The 10,264-nt window shown below is 35.8% G+C and overlaps 1 long non-coding RNA gene across 1 annotated transcript; it reads left to right on the top strand.

The window, feature by feature from the left end:
• Positions 1-257: 257 nt before the first annotated feature.
• LOC140524200 (uncharacterized) lies at positions 258-6,654 on the top strand. The gene is made up of 3 exons (XR_011973603.1): positions 258-314; positions 5,399-5,504; positions 6,564-6,654. It is a non-coding gene; the product is annotated as an uncharacterized lncRNA (long non-coding RNA).
• Positions 6,655-10,264: the final 3,610 nt, after the last annotated feature.

Below are 10,264 nucleotides of genomic sequence, written 5' to 3'. Positions count from 1 at the left end.
TTATTTGGAAATGGGGGATAAAAGAAAAGTACCACTTTCAGAAGAGCCCTGAAACTAGGCTTCTGCACAGATCCAAAGTAAAAGAATGTAAATGAAAGGAGAGACTTGGGCTCTTCTGAGGGGCAGTTTAACAGCAGTGCTAAAGGAAGGGCCAATCCTTTTCCAGTACTTAATAAAGGGGAAAACCATCACCCAGGAGGTTGGGATGATAAAAAGTCTTGACATCCGTAGATAACGAGGTAACTTTATCCACAGGGAGCTAATTTACTGTGGTGAGAAGAGGAAGAATGATTGTGTCACAGGAAGGTTCCACTGTAAGTAAGCTACTGCTAGGTCAGCCCCAGAAAACATAATCATTAGTCCTGGGTTCACCCTCCATTATGCTAAATGCTCACTTACATTGGCTGGAAACATTTTCAAACAGTCCAACTCAAAGGAAAATCCATTCTTGGTATTTTATGAAAACTATTTGTTCCAGATTCAGAAAGAACCCCTGGGGCATTTTAAGGTTACCAGTAGAAAATGAAGTCACCAGAACTTTATTTGGGTGGAAAAATAATTGAACTGGGAACCAATTAATCTGGGCTCAGGTCCTGATTTTGCCCCTCTCCAGCTAGGTGACCTTCAGCAAAGAACAATATCTCTGGGTCTCAATTTCCATAAGTGAGGGTGGGGGAGAGGGGATAAGGCTAGATCATCTCTAAGAGTGATACAGAGGAAAGAGCACTAGCTCTAAAGTTAAAGGACCTGGATTCAAATCCTACCTTGGATGCTTTCTGCCTGGGTGACCTTGGACAAGTCACAATCTCCCTGGACTCAGTTTCTTCATCTGTAAAATAAAGGGGTTGGATGGGATGCCTATGAATCCTAAACCAACTCTCCATCTATGACCCTTTGACCTCATCCTTCTCTAATATCCTATTATTTTTTCCCATTGGGGAAGTAATGAACATCATTTTATTGTGTTGTTATTATTTCATTAACTATTTTACATTCTCTATCTTTACATTCAACTAGCCTGGGATTTTTTTTTCTCTTTCTTCTGTATTCAAAAATTTCAAAATCCTTGCTACCTAGTTTTATATGCCTTACCTTATTGGTTACAAAACTAAGGTTATAAGGCTAATCAAGTCAATGGCTAAAGCACATATGACTCATAAATTGTTCATCCAATTATACCAGTCTTCCTGTGAATATAACTTGAAGGAGGATACTTGCACAGAGAACACATCAAGAGGAAATTGGTTAAAAGTTCAGCAACGCAGATTTGAAGTAGAGGTGAGAAGTATTTCATGATGGTAAAGGTTGCCAGTATTAGAACTGGGTTATTGAAGATAATATTAAAAGCAGTGGCTTGCACATAGGAGAAGCTATAAATATTTGCTCTTGTTCTACAAAGGTTGTTTGTCTGAATTAGTTTATTCATTGGCCTGACTGAAGGTAGGAGGGTGGACTAGAACCATATTCTCCAAACATTTTTGATCAAGAACTTTTATAAGTTTTTTTAATGTCATATGTGTACATTGACTTATTTATAAATATATATACAAATACTGCTGTACTAATACGGATGGCTAGGTGGAGCAGTGGATAGAGTACTTAGCTTGGAGTCAGGAACACACAAGTTTAAATTCAGTCTCAGACACTTACCAGGTGTGTGACCCTGGTCAAATCACTTCACCCCATTTGCCTCAGTTTTCTCATCTATAAAATGAACTGGAGATGGAAACAGCAAACTGTTCCAGTATCTTTGCCAAGAAAACCCCAAATTGACTCATAAAGAATCAGACATGACTGAAACCTTTTAACTACTATATAAGACTAATAATAATAATAATATACAGCATAAAATGTATACATAAAAAACTGCTAAAGGATGAAGTATATTTATTTGATCCTAGAATCAATAACAAGCCATGTAGTTTATTAGAATGAGAGTGACATGGCCTGAACTATACTTTAAGATAATCACTTTGGTGACTATGTGGAAGATGAATTGAAGTGGAGAAAGGCTTGAGGAAGGGTGAACAATTGTAGAATTAGAACTGGAAGAGAGGCCATTGATGACAAAACTAAGGCATAGAGAGGTTAAGTGACTTGCCTGAGGTCACACAGCTAGTAAATATCTGAAGCAGTACTTGAACTTCAGGAGTCTACTACCTGATTCCAAGAGTCTAGCCCTCTCCCTATTCATCCTGTGCCTTTCATTCTATTCCATTAAAAACAATCAGGGAGGGGACAGGGTTGTTATCTGTCACTGATCTAGAGACACAGTCCAACCTCAGATGACTAGAGGTAGACTGATTGCAGAAAGTGGTTTAAATTCTAACCATCCTCAGGAAGGAGGAAGTTCAAGAAAAGGATAGGTGTAGTTTGCATTGCAGACAATTGTATTGTAAACAATCCCCATGGTTAGCTATTGTTAGAAGAATGAAATGCAACCCATTTTCTTTCTGGTTGACCAAATGCCTCTTGGTCAGTCTATGGTGCTTGCTTTGGAAATAGCTAGACAAGATGACTATGATCAAAAAGACCCCTGACTCTGGAATCACAAGACCCCAATTCTGCCATTTTCCAATATCCATATAAATTTCTTTGCCTCTCTGCGATTCTTTTTCTTCTTCTGTAAGATGAGGCTAACATCTTCTCTACTCATCACACTGGGCTAGTGTAAAGATCAAGAAAGATAAATGTATGGGAAGCATTTTCTAAACTGCAAAGCACCACAGAAATATCAGCTAAGATTTTCAGCCTTGAGTTCCATTCACATGGATTTAGGCAACATTCTTTTCTTTAATGCCCATAACTCTTTGTGAAACAGATCCATCCAAGGGATAGTGTTGTAACCCTAAAAAGGTCAAGAGCATAGTATGCTTTTGCTCATACACAATATTGACTCTGTAAAGGGCAAACATCATCATTATGAATCATTTCTTTGGTTCAACTGGTGCTCTATCCATTTTATCAAGATGCCAACCTAAGCTTTCCCTTTTTTACTTTGCTTTCCTGGTGACATTATTACCTCACATCTGCTGTGTACATCCGATATTTACAAATGAACTATGAAATGAATTATGTATTACTGTTTACCACCCTTATTCCCTCATCTTACCATTGAAAACATTGGCTAAATTAAATACTGCTAAAATTATTGACAGCTGACCAGAGTAACCTAGTTATTTAGAAAGAGAAGTAGAAGAATTAATAGAAGTATTAAGAAGACAGAGGAAAAGGAAAAAGAAGAGAGGAATATAAAAAGGATAGGCAGAACAATAAAAAGTCTCTCTCTGATGGAAATTAATCAACTTACGTCCAGTAATACAATAGCAGTATTTCATGTGGAGCATTGATGGTGTGCTGAAGATATCTCCAGATATCTCCACTGTAATTATTTAACATTTTGTTTTTACTCAGTTGTGCATTCTGGTCCAACTCTTTGTGACCCTGTGGACCATCACACACCATTCCAATGCCATGTCTTTTAGCATTTTAATACTGTCTATAGGATTTTCTTGGGGAAAATACTGGAGTGGCTTGCCATTTTCTTTTTCCAGGGAATCACCTTTTCTCAGAACTCTTCACTCTAACCTGTCCACCTTGGGTAAGCCTGCAAGGCATAGCTCATAGTTTCATTGGGCTACACAAGCAAGGCAGTGATCCAAGAGGGTTATAACATTTACTAAGGACCAACTACAGAGTTGGTGTGATATAGTAGTTGAGTGCTAGGGATGAAATCAGAAGACTGTAGATTCAAATTCTATCTGTGATACTTAACTAGATTGTGATATATCTTCAGCAACTCCCTCAGATTCATCTAATATGTTGTAATACTAATGAGATTAAAGACCTTCCCTACTCATTAATGGGCCTGCCCATTAAGGGGAGTTTGATTAGGGGAGATTTGTAAGAAGGACCACACCTTTTGTTAATGAGTCTCTGGTTCTCCAGAGTTGGGATGCCCTCTGGCTCTGAAAAGTATATAAATACTCTGCCTTTGGGGTTTACTCATTGGAAGTGTTTGACCAGATGAGACTCTGGGCAGCTGCTAAAGAGCTCCCCAGCTTTGAAAACCCAGAAGTTGGTGTTTCTCCCTCTGATAACTATGTATCTTTGTTCAGACAGTTATCTGTCTCTTGATCTGTGATGTATGTATTGCTTATGGTGGTCAAACCGTTGGAAGGCCTGTGTATTGGTTGATCTTTGTTTCTCTGTATTTTCTCTGAAATTCAGGGTGCTGACCTTTTCCCCTGAACTAAGCGAATATGTGTGCTTGATTAAAGTGAAAGCTGACCCCTCGAAAGTTGCCTTTCCTTTTAGAAAAGCATGTCAAAGAACCTGTATAGCAGACTTTCCTGTGTATGTCCGATGCTTGATTTTACATATCATAAACAAACTTAGGTCTGTGATGATGGTGGGAGTTACCACATTAGGAGTTCCCCATTCTGAGTAAATTGAAGACAGTTTTCATATTTGCTTAAGTACCTATACCTATAAAATCCTGGCATTTTTTTAAAAAGATATATTTTAATACTACTCCTATAGAAGATTATTTATTAATTCTCCAGTGGTGCCATATCTTCTCAGCTTGCAATCAGTAACCCATTTCTGAATATATGAATCTCCACATAGAAAGCAGAAATGCTCCAGTGAGTAAACTGCATCAATCTCTGATAAATCAAACCTCTCAAAATGATAACTTGATCGGAGCTATTCTTTACAATTTAAACCATCCAACAATATTGGTTATTTTTATTAGACAATATAAGTGATCACTGAGGGAGCTCTATTTAGAAACTGTGGGGTTTCTTGGAACCCCAAGTTTAATTTAGTGCTAATATAGCAGCCTTTATCTTGTCTGTTAATCTAAGGGTCATGGCCCTTAGATTCCATTTCACACCCACTTTCATACCTGAAATTCCAGTCCAGTAGAGAAGTCAGGTAGTCTAGCAGAACAATTTCAAGATATTCGTGGTTTCTAAATCAGCCCCTAGATATCAGTACCTTCATCCTGTTTTGTCAAAATTAGGCATAGTCGAATTCTTATATTGTATTATTAAGAAGTATTGGGAAGCATTGTAATTTGACTCAGGATAAAGCCTTTAATCCTACAATTAGGGATGGAGCTTGAAATGCAGATGCTTCTGGGAGAAGTAACAATTTATGCTAATGTGTACATATGACTGATATAAAAATATTTTTCTGAAATTGTAGTTTGATGTGGAGAAAAGGAAGGAATAGGGTTAAAGTGGAAGGGAATAACCCCTCCAGGTGAAGACTGAAGAAACCAAAGACAAATTTCACTTATTTCATAGTTTTTCCTAGAACTGACCCTGTACATCATATCCTTTAGGGTCACCAAGTCAAAGAGTAAATCCTTTGTTCTTCTTTCTTTCCACAGTTTTCTTTCTTCAAGACTTATCAGCAGTATCAAAGGTTTTTCCCAGATACTCCCTTGAGCTCCTTACCTCAAACCTGCAGCAGTTGGACATGGAGTATGAAATGGAGTATGTATTTCATATAGGAGTATGAAATTTGCAGCCTCTCAAGGCCACATGTGGTCCTCTAGGTCCTTGGGTGAGGCCTTTTGACTGAGTCCAAGTTTTACAGAACAAATCCTTTTATTAAGCAGATATGTTCTCTGAAGTTTGGATTCATTCAAAGGGCCACACTTGAGGAACTAGAGGGCCACAAGTGGCCTTGAGGCTGCAGGTTCCTTACCCCTGCAAGACAATAGGTCCATCATAAGCATCCTTACTGAGATCTCTGACAGTAGCTTTCCTGTAGCACAGCTCTTTCAAAGAGAAGCTGATATCCATCTTTTAAGGTCACATGTTCAAATTTTTGCATAGTTGTATTAATTAAACAATGCAAAGCATAGGATTCCTGAGTCTCCTCTGGCTCAGAGTTTTGGGGTATGAGGTGTCCGTCTTTGAGTCCATGTGCCCAGCATAGTTAATGAAACTAAAATTCAACCAACCAATTCAGCACTTAAAAAAAAATCAGTCCTTACCCTTAAAGAGCTTACACTCTATCTGGAAAAACAGCATATACCCATATGTATTTATGTGGATTACATACAAAGGAACTACAGACTAATTCTGAGGGGTGGCACTAGTGACTACAGGTGGGGGACGGAGTATCAAGAAAGGCTTCATGAAGGAGAAGACATGTTACACCCTTAAAGGGAACTAAAGATTCTAAAAAACAGAGGTAAAGAGGGAATGCATTCTAGGAATGGGAAAATCTTATACAAAGGCATGGAGATGGTAGATAGAATATTGTGTAACTAAAAATAATAAGACCAATAGACACAGAGACCATAGAATGCATGATGTATAATAGTGTATATATAGTAAACTTATAAAAGTAAGTTGGAGTCAAGTTGTAAAACACTTCAAATGACAAATAGTCAGGAAAATTAAATCCTAATTTGAGTCCTAGGTATCCTTAAATTTAGCTGGTTATGCTGGCTAAACTCTAAAAATGACCATAGAGTTCACAAATAATTAAAGTTTAAGGTGATTTTTTTAATTGTAAAAGATTGCACAATTTTTTTTTTTTAGACTAGTAACATCAAAAATATTGCAAGGGACCCTGTTGTGAACAAGACTTCCAAACTGGCTTCTACTGTTCCAAGGGATCTGGATCATTCAAGTAAGCATCTGTTAATGAGTCCTGCTGTTAGGTAATCAAAAAAACCCACAGTCTTATGTTCTTACTCTTCAACACTGATTATATGCCATTAACTGTTGGATTTTTTCCACATTTTCACTTTATAATTACTCCAGAAAGAAACGAGTATTTTCCACAGCTGACGGATATGATCAAATGTACTTCTGAACTCTACTAATGAGTCACAATTACACAAATAGCAAAATGGTGTCACATGCTCCAGTTAAAAATGAAAAATTTGAACCAGGTTGCTAAGAAATCAAATTAAATGCCATTGATTGTTTTGGGAGTTTACTGATTTCTTTATAATTTATTGATTTCTATTTCTTATATCCAACCATACAGCTCAATTTTAACAAGCACCTAATATGTGCAAGGCATATACTAAGTGTGGGGGTCATAGCAGCTACCTTCAAGAGCTTATGTTCTACTAAAAGGGGGATATATCATGTGCTCAAAGAAGTACTAAGCATATACAACATATTTTGGGACGGTAGAGTACTGACAACTAGAGGAATCAGGAAAAGTCTCTTGTAAGAATTAATCCTTGCTCTCAATCTTGAAGAAAGCAAGGATTCTATGAGCCAAAGTTGAGGAAAGAGCCTTCCAGGCATGGAGATGGCCCAAGAAAAGGCATGTGATCTCCAATTGAAAAATGGTCAAAGGATATGAACAGGTAGTTTTCAGAAGAAGAAATCTATATGGTTCCAAATCATTACTAATTCAAAAAGTGGAAATTAAAACAACTCTTAGGTTGACAAATTTGGCCAAAAAAGAAAAATGGCAAATGCTGGATAAGGCTGTGGGGAAACAAATTCATTAATGTAGAATTGTGATCCATTCTGGAAAGGAACATGGAACTATGCCCAAGAATCTATTTAACTGTCTATACCCTTTGACCATAGATGCCATTACTAGATCTATACCCAAACAAAATTAAGAAAGAGGAAAAAGATGCATATACACAAAAATATTTATAGCAGCTCTTTTTGTGGTCGCAAAGAATTGGAAATTGAGGCTTCCACTGGGGCATGCCTGAACAAATTATGACATTTGAAAATAAAATAATAATATTGTACCTTTAAAAATAATAAGGAGAACGGTTTTATAAAAACCTGGGAAGACCCATATGAACTAATACAGAGTGAATAGACCAGAATGAGAATGATTTATACAATAACAACCATATTATGAAGACAAAAAGCCCTGAAAAACTCTGGAACTCTGATCAATGCAGCAAGCAGTCACAATTTCAGAGTATTCATGATAAAACATACTACCCACCCTCTCAGAGAGAGATAATAGACCCAGAGTACAAATACATTTATACATATATATGTATATGTATACAAGCATACGTATATGTGTGTGCGCATGCATGTATTTGGACCTGGTCAATGCAGATATTTATTCTCCATATTTACGACAAGGGTGTTATTTTTCTTGCTTTTCCAATGAGAGTGGGAAGAAAAGAAGTCAGACTTTAATTGACTGAAGAAAATAAAGTCTCATTTTTTAAAATTGCATTGGTGTTGTAGCTAGACTATTGTGTAGAGGAGATATAATATCCAGCATGGTACACAGTAAGCAGACCAATTTTTCTTGCCCCTAAAATTTGTGAAGGGGAAGTGAAAGTAGAGCCAGATTATGAAGAACTTTAAATGCCAATCAAAGAAGTTTGTATTTTCTCCTACAGACAATAAAGAGTCACTGAAACATGTTGAGCAAAGGAACAAACATGGTGAGATCTCTGCTTTAGGAATATTATTTTGACAATAGTGTGGAGAATGGAGTTGAAAAGATACATGAACAAAGTAGAAAAAGAGAATTAGGAAGCTAAAGATACATTAAAAATTAGAAAGCCAATAAATCAACCATCTTAAAATAAGCACCAAAAATGAGTTATTAAAAGTCAGGGGAGAAATATACAAATTGGAAACCAAAAATAATATAAAATGCTAAAAAGAAAAAACTAAACTAAAAGCAATTAAACCAACTAAATTAATCAACGAAAATTGGTTGAAAACTTTAGTCGATCTGATTAAAAAGAAGTGGGCAGAAATTCAAATGAGCAAAATGGCAAATAAAGATGGTAAAATAACAATGAAACCAGAAGAAATAAAAAGAATCATCAAAGTCTATAGTACAAAGTTCTATGCTACAAAACTGAAAGTAAAAGGCAGAATATCTTCAAAAATGCAAAATATCCAAAGGAAAAAGAATAAGCCATAAAGTAACTACTAAATAAAAATTTTAGTGCCCCTTCATCTTAATGGATTGGAAGAATTCTATTAAACTTTTAAAGAAAGAAAACACCCTACCAGATTTCTTTTTATGAGGCAAGTGTAGTCAATACCTAAACTAGGACAGGAAAAAGCAAAGAACTATAGGCCAATATCATTAATACATATTTATTTGAAAATGTTAAATAAAATCTTGTAAAACAGACTGCAATGATTCATCTAAGAAATTATTCATCATGACCAAATTAGATTCTAGCAAAACATAAAAGCATATTTTAATGGTAGGAAAACTGTTAACATTATTAATCATAATAAAAATAATACCATGCAAAACAACATGATAATCTCAATAGATGCGGGGGGGAAACCTTTTAAATAGTACAATACTTCTTTGTACTTTAAAAAAAAATCCTACAAAGTATAGGAGTAAAAGAACCTTTTACAGCAAAACAAAAGTGTCTCTTAAAAGTCAAAATCACATCATATGCAATGGAGATACACAAGAACCTTTCCCAATCAATATGGAAATAAAGCAAGTATATCTATTCTCCCTCCAACTATTTGCTGTATTTCTGGACACACTAGCAATAATAATAATAAGAGAAAAAAATTAAATGTATAAGTAGGAGGTGAAAACTCTATTTGCTGACCTAATAATGTTAACAATAACATTTATGGAGCTTTTACTCCATATCAAGCACTGTATTATTGTTGTTGTTCAGTCATTTTTGGTGGTATCTGACTCCTCTTAACCCCATTTGGGGTTTTCTTGGCAAAAATACTGGAGTGGTTTGCCATTTGCTTCTCCAGCTCATTTTACAGATGAGGAAATTGAGGCAAGTGGGGTCAAGTGACTTACCCAGGGTCACACAGCCAATAAGTGTATGAGGCTAGATTTGAACTCAGATCTTCCTGACTCCAGGTAGGGAACTTAATGGTTTATTTAGAAAATTCTATGAAGTCAGAGAAGATACTAATTGAGGTAATTAACAGTTTCTGTAAATTTACAGGCTACAAAATAAACCATTAAAATCATTTCTATATAATGATAATGTCGAAATAACAATAACAAAATTCAAGAGACAATAATCAGAAGGGAAATCCCATTCCATATAACTTCAAAACTCATAAAACATCTGAGGAACAATTTACCAAAGTACACAGATTACTTGCACAGGTATATAACACAAGTGCTCCTTGAAGAAATTAAAAAAAGCTTGAATAACTAAAGCAATATTCAATGCTACTGGCTGGGCCTTACTATTAGGATAAAAATGACAATCCTATAAAAATTAATTTGCAGTTTTAATGCTATACCAATCAAATTATCAAGGGGATATTTTATAGAA

This window comes from Notamacropus eugenii, chromosome 1, assembly GCF_028372415.1.
Source record: "Notamacropus eugenii isolate mMacEug1 chromosome 1, mMacEug1.pri_v2, whole genome shotgun sequence".
Taxonomy (NCBI): Eukaryota; Metazoa; Chordata; class Mammalia; order Diprotodontia; family Macropodidae; genus Notamacropus; species Notamacropus eugenii.
This window is presented reverse-complemented; position numbering and strand designations above follow the sequence as displayed.